This window comes from Echeneis naucrates, chromosome 2 (genome assembly GCF_900963305.1).
Source record: "Echeneis naucrates chromosome 2, fEcheNa1.1, whole genome shotgun sequence".
Taxonomy (NCBI): domain Eukaryota; kingdom Metazoa; phylum Chordata; class Actinopteri; order Carangiformes; family Echeneidae; genus Echeneis; species Echeneis naucrates.
In genome coordinates, this window is record NC_042512.1 from 2,958,844 (window position 1) to 2,986,767 (window position 27,924).

At 41.8% G+C, this 27,924-nt stretch overlaps 1 protein-coding gene, 1 long non-coding RNA gene and 17 other non-coding genes across 19 annotated transcripts in view; 11 read left to right on the forward strand and 8 right to left on the reverse strand.

The window, feature by feature from the left end:
* The window catches only part of LOC115053002 (NLR family CARD domain-containing protein 3-like), a 237,659-nt gene that overhangs the window by 203,666 nt on the left and 6,069 nt on the right, over positions 1-27,924 (forward strand). The gene's annotated exons all lie outside the window — the stretch shown is intronic.
* Positions 586-657, reverse strand: trnap-ugg (transfer RNA proline (anticodon UGG)). Its single transcript has one exon. It is a non-coding gene; the product is annotated as a tRNA-Pro (tRNA).
* trnas-cga (transfer RNA serine (anticodon CGA)) lies at positions 1,437-1,518 on the reverse strand. The gene has a single exon. It is a non-coding gene; the product is annotated as a tRNA-Ser (tRNA).
* trnar-ucg (transfer RNA arginine (anticodon UCG)) lies at positions 7,076-7,148 on the reverse strand. The gene has a single exon. It is a non-coding gene; the product is annotated as a tRNA-Arg (tRNA).
* On the reverse strand, positions 7,782-7,854 carry trnak-cuu (transfer RNA lysine (anticodon CUU)). The gene has a single exon. It is a non-coding gene; the product is annotated as a tRNA-Lys (tRNA).
* Positions 8,435-8,545, reverse strand: trnal-caa (transfer RNA leucine (anticodon CAA)). Its single transcript has 2 exons — positions 8,508-8,545; positions 8,435-8,480 (listed from the first exon to the last, which is right to left on the reverse strand). It is a non-coding gene; the product is annotated as a tRNA-Leu (tRNA).
* Positions 8,851-8,922, forward strand: trnaa-ugc (transfer RNA alanine (anticodon UGC)). Its single transcript has one exon. It is a non-coding gene; the product is annotated as a tRNA-Ala (tRNA).
* On the forward strand, positions 9,244-9,337 carry trnai-uau (transfer RNA isoleucine (anticodon UAU)). The gene is made up of 2 exons: positions 9,244-9,281; positions 9,302-9,337. It is a non-coding gene; the product is annotated as a tRNA-Ile (tRNA).
* On the reverse strand, positions 10,113-10,195 carry trnal-cag (transfer RNA leucine (anticodon CAG)). Its single transcript has one exon. It is a non-coding gene; the product is annotated as a tRNA-Leu (tRNA).
* trnat-agu (transfer RNA threonine (anticodon AGU)) lies at positions 10,791-10,864 on the forward strand. The gene has a single exon. It is a non-coding gene; the product is annotated as a tRNA-Thr (tRNA).
* trnai-aau (transfer RNA isoleucine (anticodon AAU)) lies at positions 11,140-11,213 on the forward strand. Its single transcript has one exon. It is a non-coding gene; the product is annotated as a tRNA-Ile (tRNA).
* On the reverse strand, positions 14,757-14,830 carry trnat-cgu (transfer RNA threonine (anticodon CGU)). Its single transcript has one exon. It is a non-coding gene; the product is annotated as a tRNA-Thr (tRNA).
* trnal-aag (transfer RNA leucine (anticodon AAG)) lies at positions 15,098-15,179 on the forward strand. The gene has a single exon. It is a non-coding gene; the product is annotated as a tRNA-Leu (tRNA).
* On the forward strand, positions 15,466-15,547 carry trnas-aga (transfer RNA serine (anticodon AGA)). The gene has a single exon. It is a non-coding gene; the product is annotated as a tRNA-Ser (tRNA).
* Positions 16,531-16,612, forward strand: trnas-cga (transfer RNA serine (anticodon CGA)). The gene has a single exon. It is a non-coding gene; the product is annotated as a tRNA-Ser (tRNA).
* trnag-ucc (transfer RNA glycine (anticodon UCC)) lies at positions 18,225-18,296 on the forward strand. Its single transcript has one exon. It is a non-coding gene; the product is annotated as a tRNA-Gly (tRNA).
* Positions 19,646-19,717, forward strand: trnap-agg (transfer RNA proline (anticodon AGG)). The gene has a single exon. It is a non-coding gene; the product is annotated as a tRNA-Pro (tRNA).
* trnas-gcu (transfer RNA serine (anticodon GCU)) lies at positions 21,195-21,276 on the reverse strand. The gene has a single exon. It is a non-coding gene; the product is annotated as a tRNA-Ser (tRNA).
* On the forward strand, positions 27,110-27,847 carry LOC115053231 (uncharacterized). Its single transcript, XR_003841435.1, has 3 exons — positions 27,110-27,157; positions 27,488-27,667; positions 27,796-27,847. It is a non-coding gene; the product is annotated as an uncharacterized LOC115053231 (long non-coding RNA).

Genomic DNA, 27,924 nt, shown 5'->3' on the forward strand with positions numbered 1-27,924 from the left:
CCAGTCTCTTCAGAGGCGTGGGTTTGAATCCCACCACTGCCAGTAGCCAAAGCTGTGCAATCTGTGATATGATCTTAAATCTAGCAGCTACTGTCAGACAGCTTCTGAGCTCCTGCGACAGCTAAAACACCAATTTCCCTTCTCCGCAGCACAGCATGAGCCACAAAGTTACTGTTGCTTCACTTTACAAGACACTACAAATAACACAACCAGCCAACCTCACACAGCTCCATATCATAAGGGTTAGCTCTCCTGAGGACTGCAAGGAGACAGCTGGGCTTGTCCAGCAAATGAGATGCTGATTCTGTGATGTCACAAAGGTTCTAATGACATCACAGAGATCAAAGGCTCCTCCCATTTTTTCTCCTGAACTCCACCATAGAGTGCTCACTGTTAATGAAGCTCAAAAGACAATCATGGTCCTGCATTACAGCTTTTGCTTGCAGTCTCTGGACTCGAGAAACAGCAGTTTTGTGTTGGTTGCTGTGTGAAGATGGGAACTTGGTGATTGCCCTTTTTTAACAGAGGACAAATTTTGGGAAGAGGAATGACGGTCAGGCAATGATGTTAGCAACGTACCACTAAGGGCTCGTCCAGGATTTGAACCCGGGACCTCTCACACCCAAAGCGAGAATCATACCCCTAGACCAACTAGCCATTAGCTGCAAGAGCTTGTCTGTCTTTGAGAAAAGGCCGCTTTAAAACAAATCAAGTTATATTTAGTCCAACAACTGCTGTCCATTTCTACCACAGGGAGCCGCAGGCTTTAGAGTTTTCAGTCCTAACCCTTGATTGTCAAGCAATCATATTCCCATTTTATGCAGATTTTTCATCCACAAAAAGAACAAACATGTTTGTTCGTCCACTTATTTGTCCAACTGTTAAAAGCCCGATCAGGAAGTGTGTCCCTCGCCTGTAATCCAAGTTACCGGGAGGCTGAGGCTGGAGGAGCGTTTGAGCTCAGGAGCTCTGGGCTGCAGCGGACTATGTCGATCGGGTGTCCGCACTAAGTTCGGTATCGATATGGTGCTCCGGGGGGAGCCCGGGATCACCAGGTCGTCTAAGGAGGGGTGCACCGGCCCAGGTCGGACACGGAGCAGGTCAAAGCCCCCGTGAATAGACGCTGTAGTTCAGCCTGAGTAAGACAGCGGGGCCCAGTCTTTATGCTGCTATATATATATATATATATATATACGGCCTTGGCACGGCCTCATCCTGTATATATATACTTGGCTCCGGAGCCACAGGTTGCCGACCCCTATCATCGATAATGAAAACCGAACAACAGTTAGTGCTCTGATCCTCTTACATGAGTCCGAACAACATCACTCAGCTATTCACTATATCACTATTTTAATGCCGTGCCAATTACAGACATTCTCTAACATGGTCTGTAGCTCTCTAAGTGGGAAACTTGCTCCTTCAAAACAACTGACCGTTGTTGACAGGATTTGAACCTGCGCAGGGAAACCCCAATGGATTTCGAGTCCATCGCCTTAACCACTCGGCCACAACAACGACATTACCCACAAGAAAAGTAGAAATACACAAAATAAAACACAAAAAACTAAAAAAGCTGAGCAGAGTGCTGTGGACTTTTGAAGGTGCTGTGTTCAGGTGAAAGTCTCCTCTGGAATTAAGGGTTCAAATACCACTCAAATACCACCCCTTGTACTGTTAGTACAAACTGTTTGTAAATGTTAGCACTTTGAAACTTTCCGACATCGCTTTTTATCTCTCATTTAAGCATTAAGAAGCAATGTCTATGGCTTTCATTCTGTGTGTGAAACAACTGCTGGAGAAGGAGAAATGAGGAGAGACGGGGGGCTCGGTCGCAGAATCATTTTCGATAGTTAAATTGTTTATGACAGATCGTAGTTCAATTACAGCATTCGTTAGAGCTTCAGGATGGTTCAACTCATCTATAGCGAAGTTTATTGCAAGAAAAGGGTTGTCTGAAAAACTCCTGCAGTTGTCATTACCTTTTTGCTCCATGTCACACTTTTTTTTTTTTTAACTCAAACCACATTAAAACATCATATCCTCATATGCCAGTGCATACAACCTGTCAAGGAATCTCTCAAGGTGTCTGCACGGAATCCTCCTGTGGTTGTACGAGCAGTTTGGTGATCTTCTGTAGGATGGCGACCTGAACAAATTTTCACTGCTATGCAGATGAGCCCCACAACCTCTCACATGCTAAGCGAGCGCTCTACCATTTGAGCTAATTCCCCTGGGCTGGCATGCAAGCTAAGCTTTGGAAAAAAAAAAGTGAATAGATCGAAGGAGGCAGACTGGGTACTCAGCACTAAAACTATTGAAATTTGCTTTACTTCCACTGCTAAGGAAAACTGCTGGGAGTTAAAACAAGCAAGGTTAATTCTGAAGATTGTTTTCAAGACTGAATATCTTCCCTCTTCATCTAGTGCAGCTTCAGTATGGCATTGTTACTATTGTCATGATGTCATCTTCAAATACGACAAACTTTGGATAGTGAACAGCTAGCTGTTGCTAAAAAGCTGTTAAAGAGGATGGTTTCGATCCATCGACCTCTGGGTTATGGGCCCAGCACGCTTCCGCTGTGCCACTCTGCTCATAGGACAACTGCAAAGAGAAGCACTTGTACAAAAGGACGTCATCAGTGTTTCTAATTGAAATGGTCAGTATTGTATTCTAAGATGTCGTTGTCTTTGTCAGTCAGCACTGCCCCAACAAGTAGCACTTACTGAATTCAACAGCCAAGTTAGTGCTCAAGTTAAGGTAACATTTGTGACTTTCAATTACTTCCTCAACCCTCACCCCCATATCACTGATAATATCTGCTGTCCTGGTGATTGAAGAAAAGAAGGAATGACATTCCTTATCTTTTTTGTCCAAATTCCAAACAGGACAACCCCAAAGAGAAGCACTTATGCACAAAGACTTCATCAGTGTCTCTGATTGGAGTGATCCGAGTTAGATCTGAAGAAAACATGGCTCCAAGAATTACTGTTGTTTTTGCCATTTAACAATGAAAGGGGAAAAAGAGAGCAAAGAGAATAGAAACATTCATGCAGAAAATAGTCATCAATGTCTCATTGAATTGGCTAAGTCACATTAAGCTTCAATTCTGACCTAACTCTGGTGATTACTGATTAGGGTAGTGTTGTTTCAACTGAAGAAATCTGTTAAAAATGGGAATCATTTTGTTGAAACTCTAACCAGGACAACCCCAAAGAGAAGCACTTTTGCACAAAGAATTCATCAGCGTTTCTGATTGAGGTAGTCTGAGTTAGATTCTAAGAGTCTAATGGGAAATGGGTAAAGGAAGGAAAACTTCACCAACATTACCCCAACTAATAGCACTTACTGCTCTCAGAACACAAGTCTGTGCTTCAGTTGGGGAAATGCTGATGACAAATGAATACATTACACAACTAATCCTGCTAACTATTTTTTCCTCAATATTCCAACCAGGACAACCCCAAAGAGAAGATGCTGTTGAATCATCAATTGCTTTCTTAACTCCCACCACCCCAAAATTGATAGAACCTGCTGTCCTTGTGATTGACTTTTGAAATCACCAACATCAACCCAACTAATAGCACTTACTGCTCTCAGAATACAAGTTGGTGCTTCAGTTCGGGAAATATTGATGACTCATTCAACTGATCTGAAAAGACTGTTTTTTTTTTTTTTATTCTATCCAGGACAACCCCAAAGAGAAGCACTGATACAAAAGGCATCAGTGTTTCTAATTGAAATGATCAGTATTGTATTCTAAGAAGATGTTGTTGTCTTTGTCAGTCAGCACTGCCCCAACAAGTAGCACTTACTGAATTCAACAGTCAAGTCAGTGCTCAAGTTAAGGTAACATTTGTGACTTTCAAATTACTTTCTTCACCCTCACCCCCCATATCATTGATAGCAGTTGCGGTTGGGGTGATTGACGGAGAAGGAATGGCATTGCTCATCATTTTTGTCCAAATTCCAACCAGGACAACCCCAAAGAGAAGCACTTATGCACAAAGACTTCATCAGTGTCTCTGATTGGAGTGATCCGGGTTAAATAGCTCACACATGATCTCCCCCAAAGAGTCTTGCAGCCACTTCCCTGTTGTGTCTGAATGAAACCACTCCCACCTGTCTACTTTGTTGAGACGGTTTCAATGGTCTTGGTAATGGTTCATATCAGGAACAGACAACGATCCTCTTAAATTCATGAGGTCCTTTAGCATATGGTGAGACGGCAGCTAACTGTGGTGATTGGTTATTAGGGGAGTGTTGCTGCAGCTGATCTGACCAAATCTGTTTTTTCGTTTTCTTTTGTTTTCCAATTCCAATTCCAACCAAAACTACAGATTTGAATTTGTGTTATTCATTGACACAGCACCAACAAAGAGCATGTACTACTTTCTGAACACACGTCTGTGCTTCGGTTCAGGAAAGGTTGATGACAAATTCAGCTGCTTTTAAGAAATTTATCAAAACTGGTTAACTCCATCCAGGACAACCCCAAAGAGAAGCACTTGTACAAAAGGACGTCATCAGTCTTTCTAATTGAAATGATCAGTGATGCATTCTAAGATGTCTTTGTCAGTCAGTACTGCCCCAACAAGTAGCACTTAGTGAATTCAACAGCCAAGTCAGTGCTCAAGTTAAGGTAACATTTGTGACTTTCAAATTACTTTCTTAACCCCCACCACCCAAAAATTGATAGAACCTCATCTGCTTGTGATTGGCTTTTGAAATCACCAACATTACCCCAACTAATAGCACTTACTGCTCTCAGAATACAAGTCTGTGCTTCAGTTCGGGAAATGTTCATGACAAATTCGCAAATTTAGCTGTTTTAAAGAAATCTATCAAAACTTTAATTCCATCCAGGACAACCCCAAAAAGAAGCACTTATGCACAAAGACTTCATCAATGCCTCTGATTGGAGTGATCCGAGTTAGATCTGAAGAAAACATGGCTCCAAGAATTAATGTTGTTTTTGTGAATTAACACTGAAAGGGGAAAAGAGAGCAAAGAGAATAGAAGTCAGATTGAGCTCAAATTTTTACCTCACATGATCTCCTCCAAAGAGTCTTTGCAGCCACTTCCCAGTTGTGTTGCAGTTCCAATGGACTCCCTTTCAGGCTTTTGCCCATCTTATACCTGAATGAAACCACTCCCACAGCTCCCTGTCGACTTAGTTTGGGCGGTTTCAATGGTCTTGGTAATGGTTTGTAATGAAGAACACATTTAGTCCATCAGGAACAGACAACGATCCTCTTAAATTCATGAGGACCGTTAGCATATGGTGAGAGGACTGCTAACTCTGGTGATTAATGTTGCTGCAGCTGATCTGAACAAATCTTTTCAAAATGGCCATCTTTGTTGTTGTTTTTATTCCAACCAAAACTTTTTTCCACCAAATTGTTAAATAAACTCTCTGTCCTGGTTAATCCTTGGACGGAATGAAAAACATTTGAAATCACAAACTCTGCCCCAACAAATAGCACTTACTGCTCTGAAAACACAAGTCTGTTCTTCAGTTGCAGAAATGACAAATTCATAGATTTAGCTGATCTCAAGAAATCATTAAAAACGGGTCAAATTTCCACCAGAGCAACCGCAAAGAATTAGAATTAGAATTAGAATGTTTTTATTGCCATCATACACAACGTATAACAAACTTTAAAGACAACTCTGTGGTACTGAATATAATTATAAAATAAGAAAGATAAAAGATAAAATGTATGAATATATTTACAAAAGAAGCCAGTAAGAATATATGTACAGTTGAGAATTAGCATGACTGTAGATAACGGTGGAAATAAATATAAAAGTAAAAAAACAAAAAGTAGCTATTACTGAATTTAACAGTTAAGGTAACATAAGGTAAGAAGAAAGAAAGGACACATTGACAGAACCACTGTGCTTCATACCAGGACACAGCAGCGTGAATCATGAATCATCATGAATCATGTTCGGGAAATGTTGATGACAAATTCATGACTTTGGCTGATTTCAAAAAAATAAATATAAATAAATAAAACATTCTGTCCAAATTGCAAACAGGACAACCCCAAAGAGAAACACTCATGCAGAAAGGAATCAACAGTGTCTCTGACTGATGTGATCTGAGTTAGAAGACATTGATTCTTTACTTCTTTATTGTCTTTGTCAGTTAACGCTGCCCCAACAAGCAGCATTTACTGAATCCAAGTGAATCAAGTCAACAAACACGTTGGATAATTAATTGTGACTCTGAACTTTTTTCCAGTTTGTTGAATAAATGTGTTGTCCTCCTTCAGCAGGAAGTTTCTGTGGGCTTGGTAACAGTTTGAAGAACAGAATGATCAGACAATGATCCTCTTAAATTCATGAGGACCGTTAGCATATGATGAGAGGACTGTTAACTGCAGTGATCAGGGATCAGGGTTGTGTTGTTGGAGCTGATCTCAAGAAATCTATTTAAAATAGCAAATCATCTTTTTTTTTTTACTGAATTTCTGAGCAGGACAATCCCAAAGAGAAGCATTTATGGAGAAAGTTAACAAGCAGCTGTGTTGTGTTAGAAACACCAAACATGTCCAGAAAAGACAAACTGTTGTGTGTATTTCCCTGAAGAGTTGCCAGACTGTGTTCACACCTTGATTCCTGCCATCACAGTTCACCTTTTGTGTCTTTCTTTTGTTATCCTTCACAAAATTTTATTTGCTGGCACAGAGGCACGAATAGAAAAATGGTGGGGGGGCTGTGACTTGGTTCCCATCATTCATATTAAAGAGCCGTTCAAGAGACTCTGTGATCTCTGTGAACATAAATCTTTACCTCGGTCTTCTGATCCAAAGTCAAACACCTTGTCCTTTGGGCCATGTGGGGTCTGAGTGTGGCCCATTTTAATGTCCTGTTGTCAGTTTAGTGTCTGTTCTTGTCATATTTCATTGCTTCAACATTCATCAGGATGAAGGCAGCATCAAGCAGCAGAGGTCAGTGTTGGCCATGACCTGAGATCAGATCCACCTTCTGTGGAGGAGATCTGAAAAACCTCACTTGTTTCTGTAAAATGGACACAGTTTAGTCCGTTCACCTACACACAGCTGCCCAACCACGAAGGGGCTCGAACCCTCAGTCTTCTGATCCGAAGTCAGACGCCTTGTCCATTAGGCCACGTGGTCACTGGGCCAGTCTAATGTCCCATTGTTAGTCAGTCAGCTCTGCCTGGATACAACAGTGGTCAGGGCTGTATGATGTATGTAAGGAATCCTGACCGCTAGATGGTCGATGGATCGAAACCAGACTCTGCTAACAGCTTTTTAGCAACAGCTAGCTGTTCACTATCCAATGTTTGTTGTATTTCAAGATGACATAGTTACAATAGTAACAATGCCATACTGAAGCTGCACTAGCTGAAGAGGGAACATCTTCAGTCTTGAAAACATACTTCAGTATTAACCTTGCTTGTTTTCAGAAGCCAAGCAGTCCAAGGTGCTGCATTCATTCTGCGGTCTCTTCAAAGGGTGGGTTTGAATCCCATATTTGGCTCCATTTGGTGGAAGCTGTGAATCACAGGATTCAGGGGAAATACATCCATACATACATCTTCACTGAAATAATGACACCTGTGAGAAAGCTCAAAGCTGTGTCCAAAGGTTTGGAGGAGTGAATGGCAGAAAGATGTCTTTGAAGCCATTTGGACACACAACCAGTCAGCGTGCAGCATTCAACCTCACAATATTTCATGTGGTTGTGGTTGAAAGACGAGGCAGAATATTGGAAATGTAACTTTCGGTCTAAAAAAAACTGCTCATCGCCCAACGTGGGGCTCGAAACCACGACCCTGAGATTAAGAGTCTCATGCTCTACCGACTGAGCTAGCCGGGCTGCTAGAAAGTCAAAACATCCTCCAACAAAAAATCGCCAAAAATCATTTCAGAATAAAAGCCGGTTTAGATCATTTTATTTGTATCTTTAGCTCAGATGTGGCAAAGCACAACAATGCTGTCGATAAGGATCTTTCCCATTTGGGTTACTTGAAGTGATGGTGGCCACTCATGCAGCACTCCGTTTATAACAGTTTTACATTTAATTAAATACTTCAAGATTGACTCACTCGGCCACACTACCACAGCTTCACTGCAAAAATGACACACATATGACATTATGGGGTTCTGACTTTGTTTTGATGAACCTCATTATTTACACACAGCACTTTCAGGACGATGGTGATTGACCCCGTGACATAAATAAGTTATCATGCACCTGCGGGGTGTACCAGGTAGGAGGTTCACTATCCAAAGTCAGTAGTATTTGAAGATGACATCATTACAGTAGTAGCAATGCCATGCTGAAGCTGCACTAGCTGAAGAGGGAAGATCTTCACTCTTCCACCGTATTCACACTAGAGATGATTTTGCACCATCATCTTTGGAAGAGTTTGGTTCACATATTTTACAAAAGACTTTGTCAGGAGTGGGATTTGAACCCACGTCTCCATTCAGAGACCAGAATGCCCTTTAGTGCAGGAAGGAGCTAACCTTGAGTCTGGCGCCTTAGACCACTCGGCCATCCTGACATATGGACCTAGCCTCAGGATGGCCTCAGTGTAGTCATCCTACCAAATTACTAACTGAACACAAACATATACGTGATGTCACCCAGCCCACCATGTTCTCTGAATGGACCTGAAGTGTTTGTCTCTCTGCTAGATGAAGACTGAGACTGAGACATGAGACTGCAACACTGTGCAGGGGAAGTCACAAAAGGTTTATGGAAATACTAAAAGCACCAAACTTTTCATTTTCACATTATTAGACTTCTGGATGTCCCCTCTTCTTCCTATAGTCTGGGAAAAAACTGCTAAAGCTCCTACACCATGCAGGGGATGTAGCTCAGTGGGAGAGCGCATCCTTTGCATGTATGAGGCCCCGGGTTCAATCCCTGGCTTCTCCACAACCTATCTTGTTTAAAACTTAGACAATTTTTACGATGAGAGCAGAGGAGTATCTTACGAGTATCTCAACAGAGCCGGGCTTTGTTTGGGTGAGCTGGCTCGACAGTCGAAAGCTCCAACCAGAGATAACAAGTATCACAATGGTGGTTATCAACTTGGTTTGTCGACCCAGGCTTTCCTCAGCAGGCTCTGTGCATGTCCACATAAAAAAAGGGCTATTTACAGGGACCTTTAGATTTTCAGTCCAACATTCTCCCAACTGAGCCATTTCGGGTGTTACTGTTTGTTTCACAGAACGTGTCAGGAGGGACAAGTCACAGGCTCCAGTGGCACAATCGGTTAGCGCGCGGTACTTATAAGACAGTAACTTGCGGAGTGATGCTGAGGTTGTGAGTTCAAGCCTCACCTGGAGCAGCTGACTGAGCTTATGGAAGATTGGTATCTTGTTGCAAAAAGTTAATGAAGCTCAAAACACAAACGTAGTCATGCCAGAGTTCTACCGACAGAAGCAACAACAAAACTGCAACTAATTTTCACTGCTATGTAGATGAGCCCCACAACCTCTCACATGCTAAGCGAGCGCTCTACTATTTGAGCTAATTCCCCTGGGCTGGCATGCAAGCTAAGCTTTGGAAAAAAAGTAGTGAATAGTTCGAAGGAGGCAGACTGGGTACTCGGCACTAAAACAACATTTGAAATTTGCTTTACTTCCACTGCTAAGGAAAACTGCTGGGAGTTAAAACAAGCAAGGTTAAAGGAAGGAAAACTTCTGAAATCACCAACATTACCCCAAATAATAGCACTTACTGCTCTCAGAACACAAGTCTGTGCTTCAGTTGGGGAAATCCTGATGACAAATTAATGTCAGAGCTGCCAGACTGTGTTCACACTTTGATTACTGGCCATCACAGTTCACAATCCTGGATTTTAGTACCTGTGGTTTATCCTTTAGAAGACTATCTTTTTTAATTAATGAGAGATAAAAAGCTATTTAGGAAATGTCAAGGTGCCAAACAAACCAACATTTTCTATGGACGGAGTGGCAATATTTCAACATGTCAAAGGAATTTTGGTCTTCGGGTTCGGGTGGTCAAAAGTAGACCAAAGTAGACCAAATCAACTTTGTCCTGAGTCCTGCAGCAAGGAGCAACACACCTTGCTGCAGTGGAGGTTAAAGAAAAGCAGTTTCTGTCAGAGGTGGGATTTGAACCCACGCCTCCAGGGGAGACTGCAACCTGAACGCAGCGCCTTAGACCGCTCGGCCATTCTGACTCTGAAACCAGTTCATCCACAGAAAGAGGACATGACCTGACTGTGTGTCACATAAATGTATGAGTCATGATACTGAGGTTGTGTCCTGTTTGGGGGTCACCACAGAGGAGGAGCTAGTGAGGACAGGCAGCATTATCAATGTCCTCATCTCATCCAGAAGGTTTCATCAGACAGATAATTGATTTAGCTGTCAGGCTCCAGTGTCATGGGAGACGTCGTAGACCATAAGCCATTTAAAAAAAAATCCAGTTTGATGACGATTGGAAATGTCTGTTTATTGTTTATCACTTGTTAGGATCCCCGTTAGCTGTCACTGAGGCAGCAGCTACTCTTCCTGGGGTCCAAATGAAAATGCACATCTGCAGTCAAACAGGTTCAGGTAGATGCAGAGTCCTACATTAAAACAAACCACTTTACCATCAACCTCAACTGTATGCATATTACACTTCCATCACCAGATCCTCTGTATATAGATGAATGTTGCAGTGCTGCTGTGGCTTAGCTGGTCAAAGCACCTGTCTTGTGAGAGTCATGATGGTCAGCTACTTATGTTGGAATATTTTAAGATCATCTGTACATTTCTGTACATCAGAGTGGTGCTGTGGCTTAGCTGGTCAAAGCGCCTGTCTAGTAAACAGGAGATCCTGGGTTCAAATCCCAGCAGTGCCTATTTTAAGGTTGTTGAGATAAACTCATGTCACTTCTTCTGCAGGAGTTCCATTAAAACTCTCTGACCAATCAGGTAACTGCAGAGTCTTCATGTCTCCCTTTGGAACATCCTGACGTTTTGTGGAAGAGATTAAACCAAACTAGATACTATCCAACAAAAACAGCTGAGGAAAGTGCTGTGGACTTGAGCCGGTAACAGGCTGAATGATTTCACATCCAATGCTGTTAGCTGGTTAAAAATTTGTAAAAATTAGCCAAAAAAATGCTTTCACACAGGCCAGTCAGCTCAGCTGGTTAGAGCGTGGTGCTAATAACGCCAAGGTCATGGGTTCAATCCCCATACTGGCCACAAGCAGCATCTCAGGACTTGGTGTTCTCTCCATAGACTTCAATGCAGTCTGAGGTCTTTTTCCAACCAGTGGAACTGCCCCCTGGTGGTCATTAGAAGTGCAGCCTAACTTATCAGATACAACAATAACACAAAGTTACAATGATCAGAGCAAAGACTGCAGATTGATCATTTCCTTTGTAACAGTTTAGTGATTAGTTTCCAGCTGGCATTGTGCACCATGCAGGGGATGTAGCTCAGTGGTAGAGTGCATGCTTTGCATGTATGAGGCCCTGCGTTCAATCCCCGTCATCTTCAGCGTTGATAATGAAGCACAGGAAGTACTTATCTTGTGCAACACCCTGATCTCTCAACTATCCACTCAACTTGGAGCAATTTATCCTGTGTAGTCATCCTACCAAATTACCAAAGTGAACACAAGTGTACATGTGATGAAAAAACAGCAGCCATTGAAGTCCACTTAAAGGCAAACTCCTAATGCTTTGGCCTGTTTTTTTAAACTCACGTCAAAACATCATAATGAAGTTACATCAAGTACATATAGAGCAGGTCTAGACCAAACTCTTATTAAAATTATTTTGACTTTTATTTTGAGAGCAGGAAGAAGGATATCCAATCATCTCATCTGCCACACCATGCAAGGAATGTAGCTCAGTGGTAGAATGTGTGCTTTCCATGTATGAGTCCTTTGGTGCAATCCCCAGCATTGCTAAACAAGCACAGGAAGTACTTATTTGTACTAATATGGGTGTCATTCCCATTCTGAAGTGTCCAAGGTGCCTGATTAAGGCTCCACTCTCTTCGGAGGCGTGGGTTTGAATCCCACCACTGCCAGTTGCCTCCATTCCTTTGGATCCATCAGTTGAGTGTGACGACTGAGTTCTCAGTTTAACACATGATAGATTCTAGGTCTCCCACATGAATACCTTTTATACCATGCATGCCGAAATGAGAGATAAAAAGCTTGTAGGAAATGCCAAAGGTGCCACAGTTTCTACTAACAGTTGATTGAGGAATCAGAGGAATTGAAAACTGAATCACATCAGTGGAGGTGCGGTGATTTTCTGTTTGCAGAAACAGGCCCTGTGAGCAGCTAAGCCACAGAACATCTTTATGACATTCTACAGCTACGATCAAAAGGCTTGTTGGGGAAATCCTTTCACTGTTTCACTCAAGTCCACAGCACTCTGCTCAGTTCTTTAGCTTTCAGCTGATCAGTAGCTGTGGATGGACCTGGTAGCTGCTATATGGAGCTTTGCTTGGTTTGCATAGCTGCCTTCCAAGCAGTTGACCTGGGTTTGATTCTCGGCCATTGCAGTTCAACTGTGTGTCTACAATTTAACTTTGTGTTTTTCATGTTTGTTTTCCTTCCAGAAATCCTGAAATCCTGAAATCCTGTCGATCTCAGGCCGATGGTGCCAAAATCCTCCAGCTACAGACCTGTAACCCGTCCTCACCACAGCTGTACATCTGTTACACCCTGTAGTTGTCTCGGGGAAAGGGAAGCTTATTGTCATATAGTGATGGGATGGCTCCATACTCCAGAACATCCCTGGGAACCCGGTCATACACCTTCTCCAGATCAAATCTTGGGGTTCCACATGTCCACTATAATTCCAGTGGATAAGACAAACCACTTCCATGGGTGGACTCAAACCACCATCCTTTCAGTTAACAGCCAAACGCGCTGACCGATCGCCCCACAGAGACATGATGTTGCAGCCTGCTGTTCCAACTAGATACAGCAACAAGTGAACTAAACACAGCAGGTCTCTGGTGGGCTTCACAGCCTTTCAGCAAACAGCTGATCACATTGATAATTGTGTCACAGAGTGGAGCCGCCCCCTGGTGATCATTAGATAGACTGCAGGTGGAAGTCTCAGTACTTTTTAATCTGCTCATCCACTTTTATAGAAAGTTTATGGTCCTTAACTTATTAGATACAACAATAACACAAAGTTACAATGATCAGTCCAGGGACACTTCTGTGCGTATGCACTCAACCATTTGAAGCGAACGTGAACGAGAGTGTGACGTATGCATCTGTGTAGCGTTGGAGATCAATGAAAGACAGGAAATGCCTATTGTAATGATGTCATCTTCACATGTAACAAACTTTGGATAGTGAACAGCTAGCTGTTGCTAAAACACCATTAGCAGAGGACGGTTTCGATCCATCGACCTCTGGGTTATGGGCCCAGCACGCTTCCGCTGCGCCACTCTGCTCATAGCTAGCTGAGCTGCAGCATATAAACTCGAATCCCATCTCTGCGGAATCTGCGTAGGAATGCCATTCCTTCCTTTCTTCAATCACCAGTACAGCAGATATTATCAGTGATATGGGGGGTGGGGGATAAGGAAGTAGTTTGAAAGTCACAAATGTTACCTTAACTTGAGCACTAACTTGACTGTTGAATTCAGTAAGTGCTACTTGTTGGGGCAGTGCTGACTGACAAAGACAACAACATCTTCTTAGAATACAATACTGATCATTTCAATTATGAAACACAGACGACTTCCTTTTGTACAAGCGCTTCTCTTTGCAGTTGTCCTGGATGGTATTAAAACCAGTTTTGATAGATTTCTTCAGATCAGCTGAGTGAGTGAATTTGTCGTCAACATTTCCCGAACTGAAGCACAGACTTGTGTTCTGAGAGCAGTAAGTGCTATTTGTTGGGATAGTGTTGGTGATTTCAGAAGTCAATGACAAGTTTTATCAGTTTTTAGAGTGTGGGGGTTAAGAACATCTGAATTAGTTAGCACATGCTGGCTAGGAGTTAGCTTAATGGGTAGGCTGCTGGCTTAGCATGTATTTGTATCAATCAGATTCTCAGCTGTTCTGAATGGTGACAGTGGGGCAGCCATCTGAATCACATGTGATTTTGGAAATTCTTCAAAGCAGCTTCAAAGGAGGAATTTCATTCTGTGAGTACTGTGACATCATCAGTCCAGGGTGATTTCTATGTGTCTGTTCTCATCCATTTGAAGCGAACGTGAGATAGTGTGACGTATGCATCTGTGTCGCGTTGGAGATCAATGAAAGACAGGAAATGCCTTTGATCTCCAGTGACGTCACACAGTCTCGTTGTGGAGTTATTAGTTGTTGATGTTGTTCTGTAAAAATGTGCATCAGTGAAACATTCATTCATACACGAAGACATCACGTATATTGTTGGAATAGAAAATTTAATTTTCTCTGTGTGTGCTCCTGAGAAAGAGGCTCAAATCCAAACCCAGGAGAGAGAAGTTGAGTGAGTCAGTGAGGAAGAAGCTGCTCGTTCTCCTTTGACTAAATTTTAAATGCCATAAATATCCTGCTGTAAAAGGCTCGTTGGTCAAGGAGTATGATTCTCGCTTGGGGTGCGAGAGGTCCCGGACGAGCCCGTTGTCATGTTGCATAGCACATTTATCATACAGTAAGACAGCAAAGTTTAAGGTGGAGTCAGAGACATATTAGAACATAACAAAAGTGCAGGAGAAGGGAGGGAGTTGATATGTGTGACATGTATAAGTGTCTATCTACAACAGCTTACATTATGAACAAGGCACTGCTGGGATTTGAAACCCGGATCTCCTGTTTACGAGACAGGCGCTTTGACCAGCTAAGCCACAGCACCACTCTGAAGGAGTGCATTCTCTGCATTCTCCCCTTGATGCGTGGGTTTGAATCCCACTTCTGACAGAAGCTGCTTTTCTTTCACCTCTACTGCTGTCAGGTGTAGTTTGTATTTTCCATGTGCAAACATTAGGAAACATCTAACATTAGGAGCAAGGCAACAACAAAACTGGAACTATTTGGACTGAACTGGATTTGAAACCTTCACTGTTGGACTTTGGAGAAGTGGGTGGTGAACATCCAGCATGAATTTAGACAGTCATACAGTGGTAGTGTGGCCGAGCGGTCCAAGGCGCTGGATTAAGGCTCCAGTCTCTTCGGAGGCGTGGGTTCGAATCCCACCACTGCCAGTTTGTTTCTTGACAATGAAAACCAATCCACTAAGTCAGGCACTTTTCATCTCCGTGTGAACAAAAGTTACAGTGACAGACGATACCAACACCAGCTGGGCTGAAATGAGAAACATCACAGTCAGCCTTTTCAGACCCAGGTAGGTTTGGAGGTCTACCAGGTCCAATTCTCTCCAGATGTCCCCAAACACACGCTTCCCCTCCAGGTTTGTCATCTCCAGTATAATTCCCTCGATGGACTCTGGGAAAAGAGTTGGAAGCTGTGCTGGGAGCTTCGCTGTGCGTGGTTGTTGTGGCCGAGTGGTTAAGGCGATGGACTAGAAATCCATTGGGGTTTCCCCGCGCAGGTTCAAATCCTGCCAACAACGGTTGGTTGTTTTCCTGGACCCAGTTTCACATGGTCCATCAGAATCACTGTAATCTGCACAGCCTTAAAATATGACACAGCTGAGTGCTGTTGTTCGGACTCATCTAAAAGGATGAGAGCACTCACTGATGATCAGTTACCATTAACAGTGGGGCACACCTTTAGTTCCACTTCCAGATCATGGAAGCAATAATGAAACAGAGTGATTTGAACACGCAACCTTCTCAACTGGAGTCAGACGCATTACCATTGCGCCACAGAGTCTTCCTGTGTGCTGGGTACTGATCTAAAGATAAACAAGGCTAATCAGTTAATCAGTAGCCTGCAGGGCGGGGAAGTTGTCAGCGTCTCCACACCACTTTGGTGGTGTAAACTGATGTGAAAGCGCACATCGCTCTGCAGCTCTAAACAGCGGGTGCTGCCGTGAGCCCCGTCCCAAAGCCCTCACCTATTCAATCTATTTATGAAACATTTCAGAAGCCAAGCAGTCCAAGGTGCTGCATTCATTCTGCGGTCTCTTCAAAGGGTGGGTTTGAATCCCATCGCTACTAATTACCTCTATTCCTCTGAATGTAACCTGTTTACAACATCAGTTGAGTGTGATGACTGAGCTCTTAGTGAAACACATCACGGGTTCTAGGTCTTCCACGTGAATGCCTTTTATAGCAGGCATTGCTTCTTAATGCTGAAATGAGAGATAAAAAGCTATGTCGGAAGTTTCAAGGTGCAAACACAGTTTGTACTAACAGTTAATTGAGGAATCAGCTGAATGAGGACAGATGTGACTTAAAGCACAACAAAGATCTTTCCCAGAAGGCCCTCAGACAAAGAAGCTGGGTAACAGCACAGACTGTCAGGAGTGGTATTTGAACCCTCAATTCCAGAGGAGACTGTCACCTGAACACAGCACCTTCAAAAGTCCACAGCACTCTGCTCAGCTTTTTTAGTTTTTTGTGTATTTCTACTTTTCTTGCGGCTCATGTAGTTGTTGTGGCCGAGTGGTTAAGGCGATGGACTCGAAATCCATTGGGGTTTCCCCGCGCAGGTTCAAATCCTGTCAACAACGTTTAGTTGTTTTCAAGGAGCAAGTTTCCCATGTTCACCATCCACTTATCCAAAGTCCCACAGTGAAGGCTTCAAATGCACATCTCTCACAGTGTTATCATGCCTAGAGAAAGAACTGACTGATTCTGACAATGAGACATCACCATGGCCCAGTGACCACGTGGCCTAATGGACAAGGCGTCTGACGGCTCAGAAGACTGAGGGTTCGAGTCTCTTCGTGGTTGATGGTGCCGAAAGGAGCACATCATCTGCAAAATCCTCCAGATACTGACCTGGAACCCAAAGCCAAAATAACGGCAACACAGCAGACCTTCTTCTGCTGTGTTGCCGTTATTTTGGCCTCCATGTGCGATCTTCATCCTCTTTGGCATGATGTTTGTGTTTGTCAGTGTGTTTCGCTGTAGTCCTCCTGTGCATGTACTGTGATGTGACTCTGTCTGCCAGCTGGTATTTACATGGAATTATGGGGAGCCAATGACATCACAGTCACTTCAAAGGCATCTGAATCATTTCAAAGGCGATGGAATCTTGTCCCAGTAATGTCTTATAGAGCAGAAGACAGAGTTTTGTTTTTTAATTATGTATTACATTATCTTCTACCCACGTTCATTATTCTGATTGACCACTAGTGTGCAGTTACAGTCTATTGGTGTAACCCATCATGGATTCTAGGTCTCCCACATGAATGCCTTTTATACCAGGTATTGCTGCTTAAAGCCGAAATGAGAGTGAAAAAAATATGCAGGAAATTTCAAGTTGTTAAGTCCCTTCACCTGTAATACACCACTGACCAACCAAGAAGGAACTGGAACCTTCAGTCTTCTGATCCGAAGACAGAGGCCTTGTCCTTTAGGCCACGTGATCTCTGCACGTGGCCCTTTTTAATGTGCTGTTGTTAGTTTATCATCTGATCTTGTAATATTTCATGGCTTCAACATTCATCAGGATGAAGGCAGCATCGAGCACCAGAGGTCAGTGTTGGCCATGACCTGACATCACATCAACCTTCTGTGGAGGAGATCTGGAGATCTGGAAAATCCAGCTTGGGAAGTGCCCTTTGACTTTGTTCTGGCTTTGGCTCTCTGACTTTGTTCTTTCAGGAGAAAAACAGATCAGTCAGATGGGGCGACAGGAACATGAACATGAGTCCTAAATATCTCTTTGCTTCAACATTCATCAGGATGTAGGAAGGGATCTGGAAAAGGTAAAGTCCTGTTCAGTCAATGCCTCACTGTGTTCTTCTTTCTGCAAAGTGGAATCAATAAAGTTTTGTTTCAACACGTCATCGTTTAAATGTTGGTTGTATTTTGCATTTGTCAGTTGAATCCACAGAGTCACTGAAATGATGAAGTAAATCCAGGAAAGGAAATAAATCCAGAATCTTGTGGATTCACAAGATGATATCAGGATCTGACCTTTTCCTGTTCCATCACTAACCATCAAAGGAGATGCTGATTCTGTGATGTCACAAAGGTTCTAATGACATCAGAGAGATCAAAGACAAAGAATTAGTTTACTTTGATTCATTTAAAGTGTGGATAATGTTCGGTCATAAATCCAGCCACATGTGAGTTCCCATAACCAGTTTCATAACCAGTTTTGAACCTTCACATGCAATGGTGGTATAGTGGTGAGCATAGCTGCCTTCCAAGCAGTTGACCCCGGTTTGATTCCCGGCCATTGCAGTTTAACTTTTGCCAGAGGTCAGTCTTCTCTCTACATTATTCACAGTCATGGAACTTTGTCTGCATCCATCCAAAGGCAAGCAACATAAAGCCAGAGTGTTCAGACAACCACAGCCAATGCAAAAACCAAGACAGAGCCCCCCCGTATAACCAAGAAAAACAAAGATGGGCGGTTCGAAGGTACGAAGATGGGTGGACTTCAGCACGAGCAGTCCTAATTGACAGAATAGAATAAGTGATTACCACAATACACCATAAGAAAACGAAAAGGACTGTCACCCTGGAGACCATGACAACCTCAAGTATGGGACACCAAGCACAGCCCTGCTGGACGCCAACACCCACCAGAGAGAAGTTCACCTTATTGCCATATAATGATGGGATGGCTCCATACTCCAGAACATCCCTGTGAACCCGGTCATACACCTTCTCCAGATCAAATCTTGGTGTTCCACATGTCCAGTATAATTCCAGTGAATAAGACAAACCACTTCCCTTGGTGGTCTCAAACCACCATCCTTTCAGTTAACAGCCAAACGCGCTGACCGATTGCCCCAAAGAGACATGATGTTGCAGCCTGCTGTTCCAACTAGATACAGCAACAAGTGAACTAAACACAGCAGGTCTCTGGTGGGCTTCACAGCCTTTCAGTAAACAGCTGATCACATTGATAATTGTGTCATAATTGATGAAATTGGATAGGGAAGATAAAAATTGGGCTGCTTTGGAATACATATGGAGTTTTTTGTTTAAATATTGTGAGCAACTTTACAGAACAAACTGTCCCCTGATGGTCAAAGCACATGGTCCAAATAAAGAAATATCTGATTGATATGAGTTCCAGCCAATGATCAATCACCTTCTGCTAAAAACAGCAACAACCACAAAATTTCTGTTTCTCTTGTCCAGATATTGCAGGTAAAAGCTGTAATACAGGAAGTGATGGTTTTCATCAGTTTGTTTCAGTGATGAGCAGGAACTCCACTGAGAGTGAAGCACTGCTGGGTTTGAACCCAGGATCTCCTGTTTACTACACAGGCGCTTTGACCAACTAAGCCACAGCACCACTCTGATGTACAGGGATGTATTTTGGATCTGAAAATATCCCCAACATACGTGGCTGACCATCGTGACTTTTCTTTAGCATATAATTAACTGTCACATTAATGTCCTGAATGTGCAGTGTGCAAATAATGACGTTAATCAAAAAAAAAAAAAAAAACGCCACAAATGTTCCATCAGTAACCATCAAAGGAGATGCTGATTCTGTGATGTCACAAAGGTTCTAATGACATCAAAGGGATCAAAGACTCCTCCCTCTTTTTTGTCATGACCTCCCCAGTCCACATGGCTCGTTGGTCTAGGGGTATGATTCTTGCTTAGGGTGCGAGAGGTCCAGGGTTCAAATCCCGGACGAGCCCATCTGTTGCCTTCCAGTCAATAAGGGTGCTAACCGTTACACAATGGAGCTGTGTGAGGTTTGCTGTCTGGTTGTTAGTTGCAGTATCTTGGCAACTGAAGCAAGAGCAATGGTAGTTTTGTGGCTCATGCTGTGCTGAGGAGAAGGGATATTGGTGATTGACTGCTTTTCACAGGAGACAAACTTTGGTAGGAGTCATGATGGTCAGCCACTTACTTTGCAATATTTTCATATCCTCTGTACATCTTGGTACTTCTTTGTACTACTTTTGTGGTGCTGAGCTCACCATTTGAAGCAAACATGAGAGAGTGTGACGTATGCATCTGTGTTGCGTGGGGGATCAATGATTCTGGTTTCATACCGGAGCTGCTCTCTGCTCTGATTACACTGATTAACATCAGCTGAGGTCCAATCAGAACCTGAGTCCAGATGGAGCGCTCAGGTTTGGTCTGACTTTTCTTGAAATTGCTTTTAATTATTTTGTTTTATTTTTATTGTGCATGTTTTAAAAACTGCTGATACTTCCACCTGCAGTCTACCGGCTTCACTGGTTGGAAAGTCAAGTCAAAGTGTGTTGAAGTCTATGGGGTTTCATACAGACATAGTGAAAGGTATCACGTTCTGAGATGCTGCATGTGGTCAGTATGGGGATCGAACCCATGACGTTGGCATTATCAGCACCACACTCTCACCATTGCAATTAGCTGTGTATGAGGCAGCTGAGCTGCAGACCATTCAGTGTGTAGGGGGTTTGAATCCTGCCTGTCCATGTTGGTCCTTCTTGAACATTCTCTAAATATCCTTGGAACCTGTTTAAGGTTAATTCAAAGTTTATCTGGACCGACTGTATCTGCTTTTCAAAGCTGTTGTCAGATCTTTCTGTTTTTTCTACACAACTCCAATACCAGTTAGTCAGCAAAATATGATGAGCCAAGTCCACTGAGACAACTAACAAAGGATTTTCTTTAGCAAAAAGCATAATAAGCATTTAGTTATTAGTTGTTGATGTTGCTGTGATATGAAAGAGAGAACAAGAGCAGTTGCACCATGGAAGCATTTCAAGAAGAAAGCACATTTTGATTATTTTATTTGTATCTTCAGCTCAGTCCCCACTTTGGAAACTCAAAGTGATGGTAGCTGCTAAACTTAAGATCATACCACAGCTTGGCCCCCTGCCATGCTGGATGTTCTGTTCACCATCCACTTCTCCAAAGTCCCACAATGAAGCTAAAAATTCACATCTCTCACACTGTTATCATGACAAGAGAAAGAGGGGTGACAGAATCTTTGTAGTTTGTACTGTATTTTGGGAAGAAAATTTCATGAAGCATTTCATGCTTCTAAGATACTGCAACAGGTAAAACACCAATCTATCTAATGACGCCTCTTGGACGAGAGGTCAAACGTCTTCAAAAATCTAGGATAATTCCACCTGGAACAGCAGGCAGCAACATGGAGAGACAAAAACAACTGAACACCGAAGAGGATGGGATTCGAACCCACGCGTGCAGAGCACAATGGATTAGCAGTCCATCGCCTTAACCACTCGGCCACCTCGTCATGGCGCCACCAAAATGGTAATGAAATATGCCAAACATGAAAATTTAGCTGTAACTGCTGTAACTCTTCTCGGACTGATTGGAGCATCCAAACGCTGCACAGCCAACCATGGTATGATTCTGATCTACAAAATGTAACCAATTGTAACCAATGAACCATGACACAACTGAACATATATATTTTCTGTGTGGCTTAGTCTTAAAATTATAATGGTTGTGTGGTCAACTCCTGCCTGAAATTTGCTGAAAAATTAGCCCATCAAAGTGAGTCCACAATACTCCATCGCCTTAACCACTTGGCCACCTCGTCATGTTTGTTGGCAGCTGAAGGTGTGGTCTGAACACGGTCTGGTCTTTAGACTGAGCAGGAGTTGTTTCTGTTGTTCTGTTTCCATGAGAAGTTCAACTAACATGAAAGGCTTTTGATGCCCGGAGTTACGTAGTGGTGCTCATAATTTGCAGTCAGCATCGGTGGTTCAGTGGTAGAATTCCTGCGTGCTGCACATGTTTGATTCTCAGCTTATGGTAATGATCCTCTTAACAACATCCAAATGTTAGAAACTCATTGCTGCTTACAAAATAAAACACAGCTGCTCTACATGAAAAGTGATGCAACAGTGGTCACCTCTTGTCTGTAGGCAGACTCATCACCGTGCTTCAAAACAAAAAGATCAAAATAAAACGCCACACAAGTCAGAACCAGAGCTCAGGCTGTTGGTACACAAACAAAGAAAGGCATACTTGTGGATTCACAAGATTATATCAGGATCTGACCTTTTCCTGTTCCATCAGTAACCATCAAAGGAGATGCTGATTCTGTGATGTCACAAAGGTTCTAATGACATCACAGAGATCAAAGACTCCTCCCACTTTTTTCTCATGACCTCCACCATAGAGTGCTCACTGTTAATGAAGCTCTAAAGACAATCATGGTCTTGTCTTGTTCACACTTGAAATACATATAATAGCCGCAAGAACACAACCCTAATCCCTAATCACTGCAGTTAACAGTCCTCTCACCATATTCTAACGGTCCTCATGAATTTAAGAGGATCGTTGTCTGTTCCTGATGGACTAAATGTGTTCCATGTGATTTTGGAAATTCTTTGAAGCAGCTTCAAAGGAAAAGTTTCATTCTGTGAGTATTGTGACATCATCAGGTGACATCATCTGGTGATGTATCAAAGGCAGCAGCTCTTCAGACTCACATCACAATTAGTTTTGTGTCTTATTTGGCTCCATTTGGTGGAAGCTGTGCATCCTGTGCAAAAAGCCAGAGCTTGAATCTCACTCAGGTAGAGTGACTGCAACATGGACGGCTGAACACAAAAGAGGATGAAATTTGAACCCACACATGCAGGACACAATGGATTCATTTATGTTTAAGCTTCAGTCTCTTTATGCTTAGTTGACCTTTCTTAAATAGGGCCTATATTTGTCAGTTTATTGGAGTTATATTTCCTAATGGTGTAAATTGTTATTTGTTGTGACATTAAAAGAAAAAAAATCTTCTTTCATACTTCTGTCCTTTTCTGTTTGATCTCCAACAGTGCCCATTAGTTTAAAATATAGAAAACCTAAATTAGGATTTGATTCCATAACAGCGGGACCACGTGTGTCATTAATCTTCTGGATTCTACAGACTGAGTTCATGTTCTGATAGATTTATTTTACAGCTGTAGTAACAATAAATCTCCAGCAGGTGGAAGTATTGCTGCTCAGATGTCATGTACACTGTGGGACACACAATACTCACAGAGGACTTTATTGTGCTGCAGTGAGATGTATAAAAAGCTCCAGTTCTACAGTCAGAAGATGTCCAGTCTGAAGGTGGATGAGTTCTGACTGCAGAAGACAGTTTCAGAGCGTCTTCCAATGGCTGATTATTGATCTGTGATCAGGTTATGAGCTATAAACACTGATCATCTTCATTACAAACCAATTCCAAACAATATGTAAACTCCATGTCTGAATAGAGGTGGATGTTTGAACGTGTGTTAAAATCAGAGAGAATTTACACTCATTCAACTCAAATCCAGGAACATCCCAAACATGACTATTAGTCCTGTCTGAGAGTTTCCTCCACTGACAGCAAACATACTGTATATCCATACTGATCACTGTGATCAGGTTTGAATCATCTCTGTGAGAATCCCACATGAAGCTGTCAGTCCTGCTGGATACACACACATCCCACTGAACACATTTTACCTCACTATCATATGAAGAAATATCACAAACCAGATGAACTTCTCAATGTGATGATCAGAGAGCCTTTAGATTTCATCATCATATGATAGAAACATCCAAACAGCTCCATCTGCTGGTTCTGCCCTGTTTTATGAATGTGTCCCAAACTGCACACACACTGAATTACACAATAAAGCTCTAACGGAGATGATCAGAATCACAAACAGCTGTTTGATGTCTAATCTTCTAACAGTTCAGGAGCTGTAAAGTGGGAATGAATTATTTTCTGGATCTTTCCGTCCTACATGGTAAATAGATGAACAGTCCACCGCTGTGGTTTCTCTGATCCACTAGGATGGTATGAAGTGGACGGTCCGAGTATTTTAGGATGCTCTCTGCCCTCCTCTGTGTGGATCACTACGCAAAACATTTACTATTTAAAATCGCTGTTTTGTCAAGTTTCAGTCCAAAAGTAGAAAACAGGACGTTGACTTGCTGTAAAATGTCTCCTGTTGATTCACGGTCACACAGCTGATCAGCTGACCGAGCTGACTTCCGGTCCTCTGAGGTGGAGAGAAATGAACTGATCTGTAGATACTGAGGAGACAGAACTTCACAACTCTGACAGAGAAGCTGTCAAGCTGTATTTTGAAGCGTTCCTTTCTAGAAGGGTGACCTGACTTTGAGATTAATGCTTTAAAATGCAGGCACTGGATGTTTAAAAGGAAACTTTTTTACAAATGAACAGCGAGCTTGTACTCAGGTGATTTGTGTTTAATAGATCAGCACCTGACTGGATCCTCATCTAACTTAAGCAATGCAAAAAAAGGTCTGCAAATACAAATCTCACACAGAGCAATGAAGAACACTGTTTATGATCTGCATCTTTGCTTTCTTCTGTTCACATAGTACCTTGGAATATTCTTAACAAGCAAGTGGAAAGTTTAGAATCATTATGATACAGTCTGACTGATTCAGTTCAATTAACTTCAATATGTTCATTTAACCGTTTTATACATTTTCATGTATTTTTTTACAAAGTGAAAACATTAAAAAAAGTTTGTATTTTTAAGTATTCCTTTCTTCATTTCTTTATCAAGAATGATCTGACTTTGAGTTTAATGCTTTAAAATGGAGGCACTGAATGTTTAAAAGGCAGATTTTTCATAAATGAACAGCAAACTCGTACTTTGGTGATTAATGTTTGATATAACAGCACCTGACTGGGTCCTCATCTAACTTCCTCTACTGAAGTCACACTAAAAGGACACAGCAGTCTCTCTGCACAGTCTTCATGTCTCCCTTTGGAGCAGCCTGAAGTTTTGTGGAAGAGGTAAAGCAACAAAAACAGCAGAGTACAGCTGTGGACTGAAACAGACTGAATGATAAAGGTTGTGTATGCAGCTGCTTCCTTGTTGCTAAAGTCACGTGTCCCCCGGCCCCTCCCCCCTGTGTTCTGTCCCAGTGGGCGTGTCCTCTCTCCCAATGAGGCACACCTGTCCTGCATTTCCCGCCAATCAGCCCACATAGATTCCCTCCTCGGACTTCTCTTCAGTGCCGGAGTGTCCTGCTTCTTCTTATTGTTCCCGCTGCTCTATTATTGTAATTATTATTATTATTATTATATTATTTTTACTTTGTTAGTTTTTCAGAAAGTCGAGCTCAGTCTGTGTTTCCTCTTTTTGTCGGACTCTAACTGTAGATAAAGACCCTAACCCTTTTACCGGATCTGTTTCTCTGTTGGCGTTTTTTTTTTTTTTTTTTTTTTTTTTAAGTGACCCGTAACACCTCGCTGACTAACAGCAGCAGTACAACAACAAACCAAAAACAGGTTGGACCGGTTTTAATGTTTCATACTTTGGACTCTGAAGTTATGAGGATGTGACTTTTCCTCAGCTCAAACAGACACCAGGACTGATGAGGGAGAACAAGCAGCTTCTTCTCTTCACATGAAGCTGGAAAGTGTCAGAAAGTCTCCCTGAAGTGAGTTCAGCAGGTGAGAATCTGTAAATGTGTGAACAGGATCACTGTGATCACATTGTGTTGTTTCACTGTTTGACTGGACAGGAGAACTTTTCTGGATGCTGATTGGCTGCTTTCAGATGTGGAAAAATAATATTAATAGTTTCTCTGAGTTAAAGGATGATTTGAAGAAAAGTTGTATTAATGGCCATTAAACAAATCAACAGAGCACTGATCTTCACTGTGAGTCTGCCTGCTTTTGTCTTCATAGCTTAACACCACAGTTGTGCCAACTGACAGTTTAATGACAGAACTGGTTTGACAGGTCAGATAATGACTGAGGCGTTGTCTTTAATTATTATTATTTATTTTTATTTTTATTTTTTTTAAAGATCGTCTATCACTGACACAAACATACTTGTCTGCACTGAAACTGTTTCATTTCCCAAACAGTATCAATAGGTGTAATGTATTTATATATATATATATATATATATATATATATATATATAAAAACTTATTTTTTATTTTATTATTGAAACAGTTGTGCTGAATTTTAAAACAAATACAACTTTTGTGATTAAATGTAACATACTTGACTACAAATCATTAAATAAATGGTTGAGCTGCTGTTACAGATTAAGATGGTTTGCTTTGGGAATTATTTCTTCCATGTTAATGAGCCAGGAGAGAACTAATGTGTCCTATGATGGGTTAGTTGGAGAGAATCAGATCATAAAGCTCTGTAAATATCTAATGACCATGATTACTGAGATCAGACAGTAACTAAGACGATGGCTCCACTTGTTGTAAAGTAAGTCTGATTGTAATGAAGTCTATGGGTAAATAACTACTTTAATTAGCATCAGCTACCTCTCGGGATTATTTTCTGTCTGACTTCCAGACTTTCTTTTATCTGTAATTAGCAGAGAACAGTTTTCTTCACTTAATTCTTGTTCTAATATAAAGTAAGATTCAATGGTTCAAATTTTAATTCAGATTTTATTCATTTAAAGTTGCTTAAATTGTTACAAATAATAAATTGAAGTGAAACAACATATTATTTTGAATAACTTAACTAATGATGAAGTTGATTTCCTTGAACTAGTGTGCAGTGTTTCTGTTCAGAACAAACATGTCAGAACTGGTCTGAAACCTTGGATGAACTTGGCTAACAGAATTCAACTCTTACTGTCAATTATGCACTCTAAGTATTTCTAGATGAAGCCATCGACGGTTTAAAGCAGCACTCCTTGTAACGTGACATGAATTAAATCACAGCACCATCACTACAGCCCACAGTCAAATACCACCATCTAGTGGACAGAAAGAAGCACCATCAGATATGAGATACATTTCTCTGTCAGATTTGAGAAATTTCTATGTGAGGTTGTGGAGGCACACTATTTAAATGTGTCAAAGAAAAAAATGTTTAAACTGTATCCTAAACATCAAATGAGAGAACCATCTCCTCTGGTCAGGGGTTTCCTGACACTGGTCAGACTGGTTTAGTTGTAACTTCGGGAGTAAAGTCTTGAGTTAATGACATATTAGTGACAGTAATGCTGATTGTGTCCTGTGATGTCAATCCTGTTGTAATGAATCTTTTTGTTGTGTTTGTGTGAAGGTGGAGGCTCAGCTATGAATCAGTGTGAGGACAGAGAGGAGGGAGCCCCTCCCTCTAAAACCACTCTGTGTGGGGAACATGAGAGTCAGACCAAAGCTCAGAGGTGAGATGAGGATCTCTAACTGTCCATCTGTCAGAGCTCAGCACTCAGATCACTGCTCCATTATTATTCACTCTCACTGACACTTGGGGTATTTACTCCTGACCTTTTTGCTTCTGTTTTGTTTGCTTGTTTTCACACTGAGCTCAACCAGAATGTGAAGATATTATAAGAATGATTAACAACAATAACAAACTTTATTTGTCTTGCACCTTTCAATTAGTAAATTTAATTTGAGATTTTAAACAATAAAATATTCTGGGTGATTATTAGCTAAACAAAGGGAACCCATTCTTGAGTTTCTTGTCACTTTGTTGATTATTTTCCTCTCAGCTCTGTTTCTTCGAGCGACCAGAAGTCAAGACCAGATTCTCCTGGACTGATCTGTGTGTCAATGAAGAGTGATCGGTCTATGGGTCATCCTCTTAACTTTGATGGACAACAGTCTGCTGTATCCAGCTGTGTGTCTATGAACAGTGATCAGTCTGTGGATAACCTTATAAAAAAAAAAAGGTAAAAACTGATCAGTTGTTGTTGTTGTTGTTTGACTCATTAAAGATATCAAAGCTTGTCTATCAGTTTCTCTGCTGTTCATAGATAACTCCTGGAACAAACTGTGTGTTTGTGTCTTTTCTCCTCAGAGTTCAGTCTGACAAACATCATCACACAGACCTGGACTCCATATTTATGGTGTGTAAATGTTCATCCAGTGACTACAACAGACACCAACAAAGACTTGAGTTTGAAGCTGCACTCTTTAGACCAGTAGA